Source organism: Peromyscus californicus, unplaced genomic scaffold (assembly GCF_007827085.1).
Source record: "Peromyscus californicus insignis strain IS unplaced genomic scaffold, ASM782708v3 Scaffold_7__1_contigs__length_154581171, whole genome shotgun sequence".
Taxonomy (NCBI): domain Eukaryota; kingdom Metazoa; phylum Chordata; class Mammalia; order Rodentia; family Cricetidae; genus Peromyscus; species Peromyscus californicus.
In genome coordinates, this window is record NW_026294595.1 from 49,910,302 (window position 1) to 49,930,894 (window position 20,593).

Consider the following 20,593-nt stretch of genomic DNA (forward strand, 5'->3'; position numbering starts at 1 on the left):
AGGGTTAGAGCGATGCCATGGCTGGGGACGGCTTCTGCCAGTCAATGCTGTGTTGACGGGCTTGCTCTCTCCTGGACCCCTTCCCATCGTCTTTCCTCCCCTGTAGCCTTTGGTCTGTTCCCCAGTGGCATCTTCTCTTTTTTCTTTTTTCTGGAAAGATCATATGCACAAGACAATGTAACTACATCCCACATCAAGAAAAGGCTGATTCCTGATAATTTCCTTAAAATGTAGTCAGAAGCATAATTCCACAGTCCACAGCTCCTCTTCCTTCTCTTCCTCTTTTTCTTTCATTCTTTGTTGATAACTGTATAGTATCCTTACATGGAATGGCCTTAGCTTCATTTCACCATTTTTGGACTTAGCTATAAGCAAGAGCAGGAGTATCTCTGCACAGGTCCTTATCTTCATCTCTGACTCTTTCCATCAGGAAGGCTGTAAGTGGCATTGCTGACTAAAAGGCTAGTCACTTTTTAAAAATATTTGTTTAATTAATTTATTTATTTTACTTCCCAACCACAGCCTCCCCTCCTCCCCTCCTCCCCTCCTCCCCTCCCACCCCCCTCCTTATTCCCTTGAACATCAGCAAAGCATGGCCTATCAAGTTGCCATAAGACCAAGCGCCTCCCCCTGTCTTCAGTCTGGGCAAGGCAGTAGTCCATCCAGCATGAGGAAAAGCTCCCAATGTACAACATCCCACAACCCTCGAAAGCCAGTCAAAGCACCAGGGATAGCCCCTGCTCCAATTACTAGGAGTCCCACATACAGATCAAGCTACACAGCTGTCTCATATACGCAGAAGGCCTATATAAGTCCCGTGCAGGCTTTCTGGTTGTTGGCTCAGACTCTGTAAGTTCCCATGAGCCAGGCAAGCCATTTCTGTGGGTTTTCCTGTGATATCCCCACCCCCCTGGCTCCTACAATCTCTCCTCCCTCTCCTCAGCAGGACTGCCCCAAGATCTTGGACGGGAGGCTATTCACTTTCTAAAGGCTTGTGATGAATAGTTCCAAATAGTTTTCTTTTCAAGATCTATGAGTGTTTCCTTTTTCCTTGGGGATAATGTGGAAACCACTGTACCATCTCAGAGTTCTGTTTCCCAGCTGCATCTGCTACAGTTTGGAGTCATGGTTTCCTGACTAAGGACTAAGGCAATGGCAATGAATCTCAGGATTTGGGACACTAGCAGGTTCTTCATCGATGCTCATGGCCAAGAAGCAGAATAGGTGTCCATGGAGATTGTGAGCACGTAGGGTAAGGGACTTGGACTTATCCTCTGAGACAATGGCAGAGTGCGGGGAGATCATGTCAGCTGTGATCATCCATCAAGCTGGTCCCTAAAGAGCTTGGGGAGAGAGAAGACGTTAGTGAAAAGAGATTATAATGCTGAAGGGAGGATTTGAGAAGGTCAAGGTCACAGAGGGCATAATCGTTAGCAAGGCTTCAAAGGAGTTGAGCCAAGCTTGCTGTTGGGTACCTAAGGATTGTTTGAGTTTTCAGTTTTCACACATTTGAATATCTCCAATTATACTGGCACTTCTTATTTAAACATTGAAGCTTGTACATGTGCATATGTGTTTAGAGATTTAATACATGCAATGTCCTAAATATCACCTGTGCAAACTATATGATTTCATTTGATAAGATATGTGGGACTTCCTTGTAGATACTGAAGATAATTATAAAATCATCTCTAATCATTACCACCTAATGCACTCTACACTTCCATAGAGTCTGCCTTACACTTACATTTATGCATACGCCTGAGTGAAATAATAATCAGTGTGGCCACACTTGTATGTACATGCTATTATCTTGTAACTTTCTGAGAGGGGACCACATTGAAAAATTTAAAGTAGAAATAAATCCTGCCAAATATAAACTCCTTGTTGGTCATTCCAGTAAGAGTCCACTCACTTTCTGGAGGCTTAGTCTTTCATAGTTTGAGGGGAAGGGCGTTTCCGACAGTGGTTTTGTATCCCTTCTGCACCTCCATCGGTAACAACATCGAATGTTACAGCAGAATCTGAGAGCCAAAGGCTTCCTGTTGACTCTCCGGCACAGCCCACTTATTGTATTGGGTGTGAAAATAGATCAAAGCCCTTGACCTTGTTCTTGGTTTCTGTGGTCCTTAATCAGAGATGATCTTTTTTGAATTACTTCTAGAAACTTGCATGCAAGTGGTTTAAACTGAAAACCTTCTTAATAGCAGCTCCACTCATGAATAGTCTATGACAATCTCTTTCACCAAGATGTTGGCTTTGGGGAGAAAAGCTTTAGACAACCTAAGTAAAGCAGGAGCATGGGAGGAGCCAGATGGAGGAAGAGTGCCAGCCTTGGGTTTGACCTCCCGATTCCTCAGGTGAGAGGAGACCTCTGCTCTGCCGCTCAGGACCCCTTGGTGAGTAGGACTTTTATTTAAAGCCAACTATTTGAAGGTCAGCTTCCACCTTTTAGGTTTCTAATGATGTCAGAGGCAGAAAGAGCACAGCTTGCCTCTTGAATTTCAGGCGCAGACCGTTTCAGAAATAAGCAAAAAGAAAAGAAAAGGAAACAAGAAAGAAAGAAGGAAAAAAAAACCCTTTGGCTCACAAAGTAAGAATCTTTGAAAGGAAAGTTGTGCAGGGGAGTAAATATGGAGGCACACAATGCGTCCAGAGCCACAGTTGAGAACACAAGCCACTGCCTCTCTGTGACAGAAAGCCAAGAGGTGTTATGTTCCTTAATTAAAACGGAGCTCAAGAGTCGGTGGGAGGCACCCGCACAGCCCCTACCTGAAGATACCAATGTACAGAGAAACTTCCAGCCGGGGCACTCACACAGAGGACGTGTGGGCAATTGTGAGTTTCTTTCAAACTCGGCCTCTGTCTGTCATACCTATGTAGTTACAAAATCAAAGGGGATAATAAAGTTCAATTGTATATTCACAGTTTGATATTTCTATTGATAGGTCTCACACACACAAAAACGCCATTTCGGGAAACTGAATCTGTGTCCCTCCATGAAAGCGCTGAAAGGCTCTCCTGGGCAGCCAGTCCCCACCCAACAAGCCCATCAAATCTTAGCCTATGAAGTGGTCCTGGCGAGGTTCAAAGGTGTCAAATTGGGCCTCCTCTCCCCAGGTTCTGTCCATGGTTTTAAAATATCCCTCTGATGGTGAAAGGAAGACACCCAGACCAGCACAGAACTGAATTAAAATCTAGCTCCTGAGTAGAGGGAGAGCCATTAACCCAACCATCACCAAAGCGCTGAGGGGGGACAGGAGTCCCTGTGGGGTACCAGGCAGGGCTAGGCTGGGAGCCACCCTCCTCCCTGCCCAGCACCCTTGCCTCCAAAATGGAGATACTGCCAACTCTGAAGGGTTTTCTCATTTTAAAAACATCAATGTGTTTTGCTACTACGGAAATATTCTGGAAAATCAGCACGCAGGTGCCTCTAATTTTTTGAGATTTTTCTTGGAAAAGAAGAGTGGGTGTTTGAGTAGCTTCAAAACCAGCCAGTCTGTTCTTGCGACAGTGTATGGGACTCGGCTCATGGCAGAGTGGAGAGCATCTGAATGCAAAAAAATTAAATGGAGGAACTGGGCGGGGGGGGGGGAACAGGTGCTCTTTTATAAAGGCTAAATTCCATATTTACCAAACTGATTTGCATGAGGCATGTTTTCAATGAAAATATTGCCACTCATTTTGCTGCATTTGTGCAACAGAAACATAAGGACGGAGCAGCAGAGGGGTGCGGCTCTCAAGCTGGATTTGTGCACCTTCCCCTCAGCCCACAGTTCGGCAGCACATTCTGGAGGGTAGCTCTCCCAAGTGCTGCTCCCACAGCCAAGAAAGCAGGACTTCGAGATTCCTGTGACCCCAAGAGGCAGCCTCTGGGTCAAGAGCTAGATAAGTATGTGAAGATGGGGAATATCTAATCCCAGCTCTTGGATGCTGAGGCAGGAGAATAGTGAGTTTTAGGCCAGCAAAAGAGAGAGGGGAAGAGAGATGTGAGCAGTCCTTTGTTCCATGGACCACTGTCAAGTCAGAACCCATAAAACAGCTCAGGAAAAACTTCTGAGTTAATTCCATGGCTTAGTAAGCCAAGCTGGCGTTGACTATTATTGGCAAGACTGGATTTCTCTGGTCTTAAACCTTATACTTTATGTCGTCTTCATGTAAATTCACAATGAAGAAGGGCTGTTAATTATGTGACATCACACTGCAATCTGGAATCAACCCTCTGAAGAAACCATCCCCACTGTATAGATAAAGAAATGGAGGCAGAGAGAAATGGGGGACATGCCCTGTGGCCCTGAGCTGCTAGGGCTGGACAGAAGCTTTAGCCCTGGGCTGCTGAGTCCAGAGTGGGAGTCACTTCACCCCGGGACGCTTGCTGGGCACTTACTGTCCACAGCACACCACAGACATGCAAGAGAACCAGAAATGAGTCAGTGGTGGAGAGGTTGGGAGAATAAGCGGCCCGTGGAAGGTACTAGAGCAATGCTCCAGAGGGCCATGTTAACACACGTGGGAGGTGGTGAGCTGACTCCATGAGTAAGGCCAGTCACCTGAGTGCTTATTACCTCTGTTTCCCCGGTGTCAGGGTGAACCCAGTGGTACTGATTTTAGGCAATTCTTCAAGGGGCCGAGGAGTTCTGAGCTCACTGCGGAGCTCCTCATAGTCCCTGTGAATATGCTCCAAAAGGAACTCTGAGGAACCTTTGACCAAGAGATGGAGGGGCTGGAGAGATGGCTCAGTGGTTAAGAGCACTGACTGCTCTTCCAGAGGACCTGGGTAGACTCCTAGCACCCACATGGTGGCTCACAGCAATCTGTAACTCCAGTTCTAGAGAGATTCAACATCTTTTTCTGATCTCCTAGGGCATCAGGCATGCACATGGTGCATAGGCCTACATGTAAGCAAAATACTCATACATGTAAAAATTTATAATAGATCTTTAAAAAGAAAGAAGTGGAACTCCAAAATCTCTCTCTCTCTCTCTCTCTCTCTCTCTCTCTCTCTCTCTTATAGAGAGATCTTATAGAGATCTCTTATAGAGAGAGAGAGAAATATATATATATATGTGTGTGTGTGTGTGTGTGTGTGTATATATGTATGTATGTATGTATGTGTGTGTCCTTCCTTTCCTTTTCTTTCTTTCTTTCTTTCTTTCTTTCTTTCTTTCTTTCTTTCTTTCTTTCTTTCTTTCTTCCTTCCTTCCTTCCTTCCTTCCTTCCTTCCTTTCTTTCTTTCTTTCTTTCTTTCTTTCTTTCTTTCTTTCTTTCTTTCCTTCTTTCTTTTCTTTTTTGGAGACAAACTCAGAACTAATCCAGGCCTCCTGCAGGGTTTGCAGGGAGGGTTCCTCCCCTTTGAGATGGAAAGGTTCCAGGTAGAACCTCCAGGTTCAAGGTAAGTTGGTGCCCAGCCTTTGCAGACAGCGAGTATGGTGGTACTTCCTAGCAGCCTGAGGGAAGACATTGGCGATCTACACAGGGCACAGCCTTGAGAATGTCGGTGTGGACATCTGAGGCCCAAGAGAACTTGGATTTCCCCACAGCTCAACTGGCCTGAGACAGCCATCTTTTCCTCTCAAGGCCCATCGGACCCACTCATTCATTGCCCGACCTACTTTTCATAGCTGTGTCAGCTCCATGCTAGGAGCCATACTGGTGTAAACTGGAAGCTTGTTTGATACCCCCTCTCAGAACATTTCTGCTTATTTAATCACCAAAGCTGACCGTGGGGAGAGTGGACACTGGACAGAGAGAATGCAAGACCTCCCCACGTGGGCTCTAGCACACTCAAGCGCCCTTGGGCCATCAGAAACTTGTCCTTTGAGATTTCCTTACTGGATGTGGAGTTCCCTGAGAGAAATTGTTAGGATGCTGTATGTGCATGAATATGGTGTTAAGGGTACATTTTCAGGGGAGATGTTTGAACAAACTTCTATTTACTAGGACACCAACAACAGATCAAGGAACCAATTCCATTCATGTCTAGACTGGTGATACAATGGGTTTAATTAAATTTCCTTACAGGAGTGTGGGTGAGGGGTTACTTACAGGCTCAGGGGCTCCTTACACTACTGAAGAAAAAAACTATCTCCCTCAGCAATTGTTTGTTAACTGTCCATAAGTCCTTAAGTGATGGGGCCTTGTGACCCCTCCTCCTGGGCGATGGAAAGATACCAGATCCAATCTTGTGCTGGTTTCCTTGGGAGACTCAAGATCACTGACAGTTCACAGGGCCACAGCCATGTCGTCCCCAGAGGACGTTCCAGGACAAATGGTCTTCCTTACTGGGAGACAAATCAGGGTCTCACTGGGTGAGATGACATACGCCTGTAATCCCAGAACTTGAGAGGCTGGGGCAGGAGGATTGCTGCAGGCTTGATGCCATCCTGAGCTACACAGCAAGTCACAGCCCCACCTGGACTAGAGAGTAAGGCCTTATCTCAAAGCAAAACCCAAACCACAACCGAAAACATTTTCTAGCTGTCTACATCCTGTGATAAACAATTTTGATTCTCTCTCTATATAAAAAAAATCCCTGAATTTTAACAAAGCAGGCCTTCAAAGGTCGCTGGGATTAGGAAATCCTTGCTGCCCTCAAAGATGCCTCCCTCAGAGATGCCCCTCTTCCATCATATACACAGCACAGGCTGCAACCTGCTGTCACAGTTTTCACTTGCCTGTCTGTTTCTGAGTGGGAACTAATGAGTGGGAGCTTAAGCGTGCCCATGAAGGAACTGAGAAAAATGACGCACCATTAAAATGTCTCCTTGGCACTGACCACTGACCCCCAGATCCTGTCACCCCAAACAAGTGTTATTGTTTTTTTCCATTTGTTCTTTAAAAGCATACCCTTTGAACTCTGGAGTTGGTGTTCAAATCCCAACTCCACTGTATAAGAGCTGTGTAGCCTTGAGTAAGTCACTTAATCTCTCTGGGCCTTGGTTTTTCCACCGCTGAAACTGGGATGTTAATGGCATGGACTCTGTATGGTTTAATGACTGATCAATAGATATGAAGGATTTGTAATCCTGCCTATAAGATAAATAAGTATTTAGTTCAACACCTAGTTAATGATCTTGGAAATTTTTCTAGAAGCTGTTCTGTTCTTAGTGTTTGAATATCGTTCCATTGTATGGAAACACAAGAGTATTTAGCTGGCAGCCTATTGGTAAACATCTGGACCGTTCCCAGCATACATCCCTCACCGAACATACACCCCGAAGCATGGAGAATTCCAGAAAACAAAATTGCTAAGTCTATTCCTTCACCCTTAATATTATTTTTTTTTGAGACAGTACTTCACTCTTATCTCAGATTGACCTGGAACTCATGTAGCAGAGGTAATGTAGTCTCAAACTTAAGGCAATCCCCCTGTCTCAGTCTTTCAAGTACTGGGATTGCAGTCATGAGCTACCATGCTTGGCTTCACACTTAAATTTTTGATAGACGTTGACAAACTTCTAACCATCACCTCTCCCCTGTTTTATGGTCTCTTCATGGCAGCATGCAGGATTTCTCCCTGTTACTCTCTGATCTGTCCCTGCCTGAGAGCAAGAGAGGGTGAGCACTGTTTCCAAACAGTCGTCCTTTTCCCATAAGGTTTGGCTTTTTTTTTCCTCATACAGCCCTCTGGGTTTTTTTTTTGAAACCAGAGAGCCCTAGTTACATACTAAGCCTTCTGTGAGTGATTAGAGCTACCTCCTGATTGATCTCACTTAAAGTCTCATTAGCCTGCGTGAAAAGGTTTTCATGATGGTAATTTTATTCGAAATGTTGAACAGAACAAATTTGATCACTGCAAGGATCCGTTAACACTCACGCAAGCTTATCTGCCGTGCTGGGCAATGAGAGTTTATTGCATCATAAAAATGTTACCTTCCGCTTGTGTTAGGTGAGCGTTGAAATTTTTATGAGCTCTTTCTAACTGAAGTTATCAATAAATAATATTCAAATCTTGACTGGACTAATCCTAGATTGATGTGACTTATTTGATAAATCAACACCATAAAGAAACCCACGGCTGAGTGGCCAGACTGTTCAAGGAGAGAAGGCAGATTCTAACTCTGCATTACTAAGTCAGAATCCAGGGATGAAAAGTGAGTGCTGTTTGACCTTCTGAGAGTCGCCATTAGGAACAAAACAGCAGTGAATTCTCCCTGGTGAGCCTCTGATGTCATCCCTCACCTGGGACACAGAGCTTGAAGCTTTGTCTTAGTATGAGCTCTCTGGCAGTCTCCGATCCACATTCCGAGTTCCCATCCCTCTCCAAAGAGGCTAGGAACCTTGCAGAAAGAATAAGGGCTGGCATTGAACTACCCCACCCGCGGAGCTAAGCACCCTCACCCATACTGCAATGATCCTCAGAAGTATTGCCATTTTCATTTTACAGATGGAAAAGTGAAATTCAGGGAGTTGAATTAATGTGGACAAAGTGCATGGCGGGCAAGTGGGTGAAAGGATCGAGCCTGTCACCTGACGCCGGAGTCCCTACTCTTTCTTCCTCGCTCTTCTTAGGGCTCTAGATTAGTTCAGGGGCCTTAAGCACACAGTCCCTCCTCAGCTGCCCAAAGCCTGGGATTACAGACATGCCTGTTTTCCCTGTTCCTCATCACCCATAGTCATCCACTAGAAGTTCCTGACCCTCACCACTTAGATTTTGAAGTACCTCCTCATACTGAACAGGCAAAATGACCTTGTGGAACCTGAAGATGCAGGGTCTGAGCGTGCGGCTCAGTATACGGCCTGCCCAGCATGTCTGAGGCTCTTAGAGCCCAGCAAAAAGCTCTCGGATGCCCTTGACTCTGAGATCCTGTACCAACCAGCATCTTCTCCCTCCCTTTCACTGTGAGTGTATGCACATGTATGCAAGTGCATGTGCACATGTGGGTGGGGGTCAGAAGTCAGTCTTAAAACGTGTCATTCTTCAAGATCTGCCCATTGTGTTTTGTAGACAGCGTCTAAGCTGGCTGGCCAGTGAGTCTCCAGGACCCACCTATCTCCATGTCCTGAACACTGGGTAAGTATGTGCCATCAGCCAGCTTTTTACATGGGTGCCAGAGGTAAAGCTCGGGTCCTCATGCCTTCATGGCACGAGCTATTCCTTCAGTGGATTTCTTTTGTAACCTCCTCTATACTTAAGAAGTAGAAATGGTGTTTTAGGTTATTGGTAAAAACTACCTTGAATAATTGTATATGTGTGTGCAAATAAAATCCACTTAGTTGAAAATGTGTCTGACAGAGGGGTCAACTGTAGGTAGGAGTGGTTAGGAATTCTTTAAACCACCTCAGAGCGCCACAGGGCACTGGAGGAGGTTTTTGTTTCACTTCTACCAACAACTTGTGTGATGGACAATGAGGTCACATGATTTAAACTCTTTCTTAGCTGTAACGTGAGAAGAATCTATTAGACAGTGGTCACAATGTTAACGTAGTAATGTGTAATAATTATCATCATTAAAAAAGATCCAAGCACAGTGGATAAAGTGATAGCCTTGTGGCTTCCCTCCCAATCCCAGCAGTCCCTTGAGCAGTGACTGTGTAAACAGTTGGTAGCGGTTTATCATTTCAGTTGTATTCCTGACTTGCACATCCTGCCCCCCACTTTTTTTCCAAGAAAAAATTATATACAAATTCTTTGGTGTTTGTGGTGGTTTGAAAGAAAATGGCCCCATGGTGATATTTTATTTTGTACTAAAATGTTATTTGTATGTTAATAAATAAAGTTTCCCGGGAGTCAGAGCTATTAGCAAGCCATAGGAAAGCCGGGCGGTGGTGGCGCATGCCTTTAATCCCAGCACTTGATAGGCAGACCTAGGTAGATCTCTGTGTGTTCAGGGATACAGCCAGCATTGGAGACACACGCCTTTAATCTCAATACCAACCATAGAAGACCTGGAGGTCTATACAGACAGGCAGTGGCGAGGCCGTCATGTGGTTGGGTTTACAACCAATGAGAAGGCAGAACCAAAAGTCTTTATAAAGACTTTAACACAGGGGTAGCTCTGGTTCAGAGAGGTAGGACCACCGCAGGAGGAAGGGTAAGGTTTTAGCTCTTAGCTCTGACCTCTTGGCTTTCTTCTTTGCATTGGTTCTGTATTTCTTATTTAATAAGATGGTTGGTTACATCTACAGGCCCCCATATGGAATGGCACTATTAGGAGGTGTGTCTTTGTTGGAGTAGGTGTGGCCTTGTTGGAGGAAGTGTGTCCTGTGGAGGTGAGTTCTGAGGTCTCCTATGCTCAAGTTATGCCCAGTGTGGAACACAGTTCACTTCCTGTTGCCTGTGGATTAAGATGTAGAACTCTCAGCTCCAGCTCCAGCTCCATGTCTGCCTACACACTGCCATGTCTCACTATGACCATAATGGACTAAACCTCTGAACTGTAAGCCAGCCCCAATTAAATGTTTTCCTTTATAAGAGTTGCCATGGACATAGTGTCTCTTCACAGCAATAGAAACCCTAAATAAGACAGTGTTTTTACATAGATGATTGTAGGTTAGTAGTTCTTATTCTACTTTTTAGATTTTTAGGAAGCCAGTGAAGGCTAAGGCTCCCCTTTTACCCCCAAATGTGTATGCAAATTCAGGGATGTTCTTAGGCCACTTGAAACTCACTTATAGGTTCCTATATGGGAGTCCTAGGCCAAGAAACTGGACTATGGGTCTCTGGTCCAAAGGCTATAGCCTATCATTTGAAATACAACACTGTTTTGTGTCTCTACACTCTCCATACCAAGATCCCTTCCACATAAGAACCTGTTCTAAAGATGTACCTCTACTAGCCGTATACATCCCTGAATCACACAGCTCACAGTTTGCTCTCTGTCCACTCTTAACTGTGGTACCCAGCAGCAAACTCTCTCTTGTCTTTTAGCTGCTTCTTTGAAGAACAGCCCCCTTTCATGTTTCTGCATAATGCTCATAGCTGGTGTCTTAGTTAGGGTTTCTATTGCTGTGAAGAGACACCATGACCACCAAAACTCTTATAAAGAAAACATTTAACTGGGGTGGCTTGCTTACAGTTCAGAGGTTCAGTCCATTATCATGGCAGGAAGCATGGTGGCATGCAGGCAGATGTGGTGTTAGAGTAGTAGCTGAAAGTCCTACGTTTGCAGACAACAGGAAGTCAACTGAGACACTGGGCAGTATCCTGAGCATAGGAAACCTCAGTGCCCTCCCCCACAGTGACACTCTTCCTCCAACAAGGCCATACCCACTCCAACAAAGCTACACCTCCTAATAGTGCCACTCCCTATGAGATTATGGGGGCCAATTATATTCAAACTACCGTAGCTGGCTTGTTGGAAAGGTTCCATTGGATCTCTATTCAATATACACAAGTAGAAAAGACCTTCAGCTTTCTCCAGATGTGGCCTTCAAAATGTCCCGTGTCCCACCACTAATAACCCATATCCCAACACTTCCAAGATGGAAGTTCTACTTAGCACCATTTTCAAGGATCAATTCATCTAGATCTGTGCGTCTACTCCCAACACATCCCGTTTTGAGCTCTCCCTTTTCTCTGCTCATGTCTGGCCTTTAACTGAGAGACGAACAGTAAGGAAGACAGGGGTGCCTGCACATCTTAGTCTGATTCTAGAGGACAGAGGGGCAGCACCTCCACCACCCCCCCCCCCCACCACCACCACCCCTGTGCGGCCAAAAGTTCTCTTCTCTGCCTGCTGCCTCGCTGGGCTGAGGGGTCCAGAAGCCCCTGGTAGTAAACCCAGTTCCAAACGTCCTGAAATCCCTGCGGCACTCCCTGATGCCAGGTGCTGGGCACAGGCCTGGCTGGTGTTCAGCTGAAGTATCACGTCATCCAAGTAGCTGAGACCCTGGACACACAGCTCTCGGGAGTCAGATGCAGGCAGATTTCGTTGAGTTCCAGGCCCAGCCTGGTCTACACAGCAAGTTCCAGGACAGTCAAAACAAAGATCTCATGAGCCCATCCAAAAATCTCCACAGGAGGCCTTGTCTCTGACACTGCAAGCTACTGGCCATCCAGTCTGTCATTGTCACTGGGAGGAGGCCCTGTGAAAGTGTCCCTCATTAGAAGTGCTCTTCCGTGTACACTGGCAACTCTGAATGCAAGGAGGCTGCCCCTCCCCCAGTGTCTCCCAGAACTACTGGGAGAGGCCACGTGCAAAGAAGTTCACTAACAGTACAAGGCCACGTCAGTGAATCCAGCCTGTCTATCATTCTTTCATTTGGACAAAAGGGGTTCCCAAGAACACACAGGTGGGAGCGCATGGTGAGGCTTTGGTGACCAAGGCATGTGGCAGGGAGTGGGGGTCCATCTCTCTGTCACTTGTGTCTTCTGAATGCTCCATTTCTGGGTCACCATGAAATTCTGAGGGTTCCACTTGCCATGTGATCATCCATGAATCTACTAACGATCACTTTTATTAAACACAAAAATGTGGGGGTGTAGAGAGTGGAGGGGGCCTGAATGAGTATGTATTTTGACATGGGAGTCCCAAGGCCTAGAACCCATGGGACAATGGGTAAAGTCATTACCCATGTGACCAGGCTCAAGAGAAATGGTAAAGCTTTGCTCTGGAGTCCTAGTATGTATGAGTGTTTATGAACTATTGATAAATGTGTGTGTACAAAGACTAGCCAGTACAGCTTCCTCCTCTGGATGCTCACAGCCCGAAGCTGCTTGCCTACAGAGCCCTCTTACTGAGACTGACTAAGCCCTTCTTCTGGCTGTACCTAATAAACACACTGGGGTCCAGGTTGTAGCAGGGGCAGTTGTAGAACCTGACGCGATCCCAGCTTCACTGGACACGTGTCTGTGTGTCTTTCCTTTCTTTATTACCTCACTACCCTTAGCTAGTGTTCTGGGACCCATGCTGGGCAGGACTCGGGCATGGAGCAAATATTCTTAGAGGAAACACACATGCCTCTGTTTCCCCAGAATTTCCCAACCTTCATCCACACTCTAGAATATGCCCTTGGTTATGACTTGGGTTTGGGGGTGAATCCCACTGTGGTCTCGTGCCACCTGGGTCTATGAAACCACTGGCCTGGCCATGACTCCAGCTGCTTCTCCCTCTGACCTGGGTCACCCCCTCTGTTGAAAATGAGCTTTAGCTGGGGCTTCTGCTTGCTTCTAGTTCACTCCAGCGCTGCTTTTCCTTGACCAGGGAGACGTTGTCTCCTCCAGGTGGGTTCTCCTCTGAGCCCACACACCTCTCCTGTCCTTCCTCTCCAAGCCACCTCTTTCCAATGCTGCTGAATTACATTCACTGTAAGCATTGGCCCTGTTGATCGGGACATAAAGAGATGTCACTTCCTAGCTCTCAAGAAGCAGAAAGCCAGCATGAAAGATATTTCTTTTTTTCTGCTCCCACTTGGGACACTGAGTGGTGATTATAATTACTTTATCACACAATAGGCTGGATTATTATAGCAGGACAAAATGTTCCAAAGGAGTAGTTAAATCCATCAAAGCATCCTTTACCCACATTTGCTAACTTAAATGAAGGATTGTTAACAACATATTTGCTTTCTCTTGTCAAATTCCCCCCTGACTTCCCATTGTCTCACACTCTGAAAGGAAATTAAGGTGAAATTGTCTGAACTACCCATCTCTGGACCCAGACCACATCATTCTAGACATATCCTGGGCCTTCTCTGTACTGGGGCTCTCTGTACCACCCAGATTCTCTCTCAGGGAGGAACCCTGGGCTCTGGGGCACAGGAACAGGTTCTTTAAAAAAGTGTCTACAGAATTACAGATATCCATGGGAAAAGGCAAAGTCCCCCATGCCTGTGGATGCTAAGAATTCCATTTTCCTTAGCTGAGGGTGTATGGAGTGGGGAGTAGAGTCAGAGAAGCCTCCTGAGAAGGTAGAATAAGGAAGGGTCTCATTGTGATGAGCAAGGTCAGAAGCTGGGCCATCAGGGACTTCTAGCCTAGGAAAACTGGGGGTAATTCACTGAGCTGGGGAAGGGATTCAAATCCCGAGGGTGAGGGAGCGAGGGGAACAGACCAGGGCAGTGTGTGGTGGTCTTTCTGGGACGGCATCTGGGAATCCCTCCAAGTTTTTTCAGAGTGGCATGATCAAGGGAGATTCTGAGCTGATCCTGTGAACTGGAGTCAAGAGACACCAGAGGCAGAAGGCTGGTCTGTGGCACCAAGACCGTAGGGTTTGGAACAGAGTCTGATGGTCACTTTTGCAGGTAGGTTGAGGTTCTCCTACAGCACCCTCCCTTCCTATGCAGACAGGGCCAATTCCAGTCCTATGAAAGGGGCTGGCTCAGGGTAAGGGTACAGAACAGCCAAAGCCAATCAAATTCTGAGTGGACAGCCAAAGCCAATTAAACTCTGAGGAGACAGTCAAAGCCAATCAAATTCTGAGTGGACAGCCAAAGCCAATCAAATTCTGAGCAGGGAGCAAACAGAACAGAAGGTTGAGAACCACTGACTTAGAGGATCAAATTTATCTCAGCCTCATCCAAAGACAGCAGGGCATTATGTCATTTGTGACCCCTGACACGCAGGTCTTTGCTTTAATTTGGGCATGCAATCACCGTTCAAGTTGGGCCCAAACAGAAGGAAACCATGAGATGTCACCCAGCCCATTGCCAAGAGGCTCCCCAGGCTGAAGAGGACTCTAGTGAGGGTGCTATGGGACAGGTCTGTGTTCTGTCATACCATGCGTAGCTTTCCTCTGGGGAAGGATGGCTTATATCTCCCCCGCTTGAACTTGAGCAAAGGTCTTACTTAGTTGCAACCAACCGAATGAGGTGGCAGTGAGCATGTGTGGTTTCTGAGTCCAGGCTGGAGAAACTATCTCAGGCAGCTTTGGCCTCCAGCAACACTGACACTGGTCCTATTAGCAGCCAGGGAAACAGTGTGACTTCTCCAAGGCCACTATGCTGTCGGAAACCCAGAGTAGCTCATGGCATCGTATGAAGAAACTGAAAGAGGAATACTTGTGTCGTCTGGCTGCTTCAGAGATCCCACTGGAGGTGGGTGGCTTGGGCCTATTTACACCTACAGACAAAACTACCTCATCAAACCCTCCCTGGACTCCCAACCCAACAGAAACCATGAGGGAGCTGGGTACCATAGTGTACTCTCAGGGCCCTAGAGACTGAGGGAAGAGGATCATGTCATGAGTTCAAGACCAGCCTGGGTTAAATAGCAAGACCTTCTCTCAAAAAACCAACCCAAATCAAAGCAAAAGAAACCATGAGCACTCTTGTTCCTCGTCAACAATGCCCTGAACAAATTGGAGAGTCTTCAGAAAGGGGTTTGACTACTATGGGATCTTCCGATAGTCTGGAAAATTTGTCAGCCCCAAGATCTATTTTGCCAATTCCTGAATGAACCTTTCCTCGGTGTAATTGATGACTTCACCTTCTTCAAAGAGCAAATGCTTAGACGTATCACCTCACACAGACACTTTGGGATGCCGGCCCTTCAGCCCCCTGCCTCCAGAAAGGGCAATGAAGACACAGGCTAGATTCCTACTGAAAGATACAGCTCTGTGCAATTAGCAAAACTCAAATTCTAATGTAAATCGCTTGCATTTGGTTTTAATCATTTCTCTAATGGAGAGAGAGAAAAGATGAATTATGTATTATGCTAGCTTTAACCATGGGAAGTGTAAAACGGTCACATATATACCAATGTGAGGCTTGTTATGGTCTTAATTTTCCAATAACAATGAAAAATTTTTGACAGCGCACAGATTAGGTGCTGGATAAATGTTCCAGGAAGATTACATTATGTAGCTTGTGTAACTCAATGTGGTGGAATATTGCATTTTCTGGCCACTGAAAATAGAGTGGAATGCAGTTATTAGGATCATTGCAATATCTATATACACGTTCTCAAATATAAATGGCATACTATAAACATAAATCATCCAACTGCGTGTGATTATGTTGGAATAATATAACAGAGACACAAATGAAGAGAAATGCCTTCTCACTGCCTTTCCTGCTATGAGACTGGAACCTCTGGCATGAAGACCAGAATTATAATTGGAAAACTGAGTAAATACTGTGGCGATAGTTTTAACCCGAGAAAAGCACCAATTTCTTCTAAAGTGAAATTGAAGCTGCACGCTCCTACTTATCACACCAGGCACTTCCTCTGCACTGTGTAAAATAGCCAGATCACTAACAGAAATGAGCTAAGATGGTAGCCGCAATTGGTGATAAAATGTAAATCTGGCAAGGTGGTTAAAAGGAGAAAGAAGCAACGGCTTTCGTCTGAAGGGCTCCAAAGACACGGCAAAGTACAGGGATCTGTTCATGTTTCATTATCTCTGTCAGGAAGGCAGAGGCAGTGGTGGCTGGCCAGTAGAATAGACCGATTTTGTAGGTTTTTGCAAAGTGAGTGAACTCCTTGGCCTCCGCTGCATCCCTCTGTTGAACTTCGCCCAGAGCACACAACGGGTTGGAAAGTGTGGAAACGGTCTCTCGTCCAAAAGGGACTGATTCCAACTGGACCATTTACTTTGTGGCCAAAGCACTGTGACATCTTACCAAGGACACCAATGGAGCTCCTGGATGGGGGAGGCAGGGAGACAGGAAAGGGAGCGAAGCCATTTGGTAGCCCTCACAGAGTGAGTTCCAGGACAGGCTCCAAAGCTACACAGAGAAACCCTGTCTCAAAAAAACCAAAAAAAAAAAAAAAAAAAAAAGAAAGCAAACAAAACAAAACATATGATCTTTCATCCTAGAGGAGACATAGGCCCCTCATAGGTTTCTCAGTGTGACCCAGAGACTTACAGCAAGAAAGTTATTCACTGGGCATTTTGGAAACAGCAAAAACAAAAAAACAAACAAGCAAAAACTCCCGACAAAACCCTATGACTCCAAGTTTGAGGTGCCACAGACTGCCCCACCCTGCTCCCAGCCTTGAATACGCCAGAACTGTGGGTCATGCACAGCTTTCCCAGGGAGGTGACATTTTCCTCTAGTTGAGCTGAGCTGACATTTTACTTTTCTCAAGTAAGGCCTGAACTTGGAAAGGAGAACCGTGGGAGAGCAGACACCCCGTGAGCGAACACCAGCTGGGCCCAAAGGGGACTAAGTCTGCCACAGCTCTGGGGCCTCTGACAATACCATGGTTTCAAGTTGTGCGGTTTGCCCTATCTCCTGTGAGAAAACCAAGTATAGGATTTAAGAAGCACTGTGAGCACTGAGGAATCATGGAAAAAATTAGCCCAAAGAGGAAAATAAGAGATATATTAACAAAGGAGCAAGGAAATAAAAGCAAAACCAAAAGATTTAGAAACTCCTAGAAGGCTGCTTGAACAACTATGCAAAAATCCATTAAGAAAAATCTGTACAGCCATCACCCAGGCTATCCATTTCTAGGAATGCCTCTGAAGGAAGTGAATAGAGAAGCTTTTAAATATTTAGCTTAAAGGACATTTGTACTATCAGTGTTTGAGATGACATAAACATTAAACTTCATGTTCAATTCAACTAAATGCTCAATAATTAAAAATCATTTAAGGAGCTCTGGTCTGTCCAAATAGTGGGATCCTAGGCGGCCATTTAAATTAATTTAGGGAAGTTATTTACTGATACCACATTACATTCTTTAATTATTTTACAATGAAAATGTCACATTATGAAAAGCGGGCAAGATAGAGAGCTTGCTTGGCATGCACAAAGCCCTGGTTTCCATTCCTAATGCCAGAGGGTGGGTGAGGGGTAGTAGAATGACATCCACCAGACTTTCCCTCTTATTGGAAACAACCTAGCCATGGCCAAAATAAACAGAAGTCATGTTCAAGATACTGTGTAAACAGTAACCAACAAAAAGCAGTGACCTCCCAGAAACAGAAACAACTGAACTTCCTAAAGTTCTGCCTTGGGATTGTCTGTTCTTTCTACACAAGGACAAGACGCCCAGTCAGAGACAGGTGGATTCCTTGCATTGCAGAGGAGGTAGAGAACAGAGATGCTGCACTAGATTTACAGGACGGCATCCGGAAGGACAGAAGAGCCACAACAGAGACCTGCAGGGGATCACCCCGTCTTCAGCAGGCTAGGAGCACTGTATGTACTGCCTGAAACCAGGGAAGAGTCACTCAGGAGATTACAGGACCACACCCAAGGCATGTACAGAGCAAGGAACAGTGGATTTCCTCCACACCATGCAGGCTCTAAGCATGACGCACTCCTAGCCTTTGGGTATAGAACACAAAAGGGCCTTGCTTCAGTAAAGGAGAATAACTAGCCCCACACCCAACAAGGCTCTGATTCTGATCTCATAAACCATAAGTACTAGTCCCTCCAGAAGACCAAACTGTTGCAAGTCTTTACGTCACAATTAAAGCTCTATAGTATTCACAGGATTTTATAAAAGAGATCTCAGAGACACGCTGACTCCTTCTGCCATGGGAGGGGCAGTAAGAAGGTACCACTGGGAACAAGCATGCCAGCATCTTGATGCTAGACTTCCCAGCCCCAGAACGCTAAGAAATACTTGTCTGTTCACGTGCCCCTCAGCTTATGGCGTGCCTGTTTTTAGGAGTCCAGCTGTGCTTGAGAAGATCTTGGTCAGCTGCTGTTGGATGGGGATACCTGCACTTCTGGGAGGTTGATAGTGCTGTTCAGTGAAGGTCCATTCTCAATGAGTTCCTATCCCCTTTCCACCAGTTACTGAGAGAGTTCCATTGAAACCACAGAGCAAAGCTACAGATCTTCCTGGTTCTCCTTGAGTTCCTTGCATTTTTTGCATTACAGATATGTGGTTAAGGCCATAAACATCCAGAATCTTTATGCTTTTGAAGGAACTTTATGAAATGCTCCATTTTATCTCTGATAGCAATTATTCTTTGTTCTGAAATCTCCATTGCTTTATGGTAAATATTATCAATTTACCGCCCATCAAAGTGCTATTAGCATGCTGTGTCTAATTCTTATGCCATGGTGTAGCATTCTGTACCTTCTCTTGTGTACTTTAAAATGTGTTAAGTTCATCATTTTAGTTATCATTCTGGTCTATCTCTTGGGAATCCCGTGAACTCCCTCTGTAGCCATCTGCTAACCCAACAGATGCCCTTATGCCTCTACCTCTAAGCCTGGGATCCCAGATGTGCACCAGCACACCCAGCTGTGTGCTTGCTTCCAATTCATGGATCCTGTTGCTGCGGTTTGGATATGGTCAGAGTGTGCCCACAACGGTTTCGTGTGCTGAAATTTAATCCCCATTGTGAGGTACTGAGAGGGTGGAAGTGTAATTCACTATGTCGCATACAGGTGGAAGCCTTTGAAAAAGGATTAGATGAGGTCTTCAGGATGCAGAGCCCAAGGCTTTGGGGAAGAGAAGGAGGAAAAGGAGGAAGGAGATGGAGGAAAAGGAGGAGGAAGAGGAAATAAACACGCCCCAGAACCTGGGTCTCTTACTATGCTGCCGTATCTCACACCTCCTCAGATCTCCCCCAGCAGGAAAGCCTCTCCAGCCACTGTGGTCAACAGTCCCTCCTTTATCCCTGGTACTTCCCTGCTACGCTGTGTTTGTTTAAACTGTCAAGTATCTCTTTTGTAGCTCTTGTGAAGAGAAGTCACCCTTTGGACAGAACTCCCTGTGTGTTTGTGTTATCACTGCCTGCTGTGGGATGGTCTGTATGTCAAATGTGTTGCTGATTGGTCAATAAATAAATCACTGATTGGCCCATGGCCAGGCAGGAAGTATAGGCGGGACAAGGAGGAGAATAAAGCTGGGAAGTGGAAGGCTGAGTCAGAGAGACACTGCCAGCCGCCATGATGACAAGCCGCATGTAAAGGTGCCGGTAAGCCACGAGCCTTTTGGCAAGGTATAGATTAATGGAAATGGATTAATTTAAGCTGTAAGAACAGTTAACAAGAAGCCTGCCACGGCCATACAGTTTGTAACCAATACAAGTCTCTGTGTTTACTTGGTCGGGTTTGAGTGGCTGTGGGACTGGCGGGTGTCAGAGATTTGTCCTGACTGTGGGCCAGGCAGAAAACTCTAGCTACAACTGCCGATGCTTCTCGTTGCTTTATGTAAACACATTTCTATCTAGAATAACTCTGCTTTTGTTTGAAGGGTTTTTAAAGTACCTTTTAGTAGTATGCCCCTGCTAATCATGGACTTTCCGGCATTGTGTGGTTGAAAGCGTCTTTGTTATTGCTACACGGACTCTAGGTTGACTCTTCTTCAGAGCTTCCAGACTGCCCAGTGGCTTTTCTGTTTGCATGGCTCCCACAAGAGAGCTGCTGCCTCATTCCATAGCCCTCTCTCTAACTCCCTTTCTTTTCCTTTTTCTAACTTTCTTTAAGAATTTCTCTTTTGCCACCAGCTTTTAACAATATGAAGTACCTTAGTGGAACTTTCTTCTTATTTCTTTGAGTGCCTGGGTTTTGTTCAGTTTCTCGCTTCTGTATGTTTATAGGCTTCATAAAGCTTGAGACATCTTAACATGATTAATTATTGATTCAAGTACTTTCTCAAAGAGATTCTGATTGCTTGGAGTTTTCTTAAAGCCCACTAAAATTCTATCCATGTTTTGACTAACTCAATTCTCTTTTCACTGTGTTTTATTTTTGATACTTTTAATACTGTTACATTTAATTTTAATTTATTTACATGGAC

The 20,593-nt window shown here is 45.5% G+C and overlaps 1 long non-coding RNA gene across 2 annotated transcripts in view; it reads right to left on the reverse strand.

Moving 5' to 3' along the window:
* Positions 1–576: 576 nt before the first annotated feature.
* The window catches only part of LOC128102145 (uncharacterized), a 44,431-nt gene continuing 24,414 nt past the window's right edge, over positions 577–20,593 (reverse strand). For both annotated transcript variants that reach the window (XR_008215331.1, XR_008215330.1), the window contains one exon: positions 577–1,343. This is a non-coding gene — a long non-coding RNA (uncharacterized LOC128102145). The remainder of the gene's footprint in view (positions 1,344–20,593) is intronic.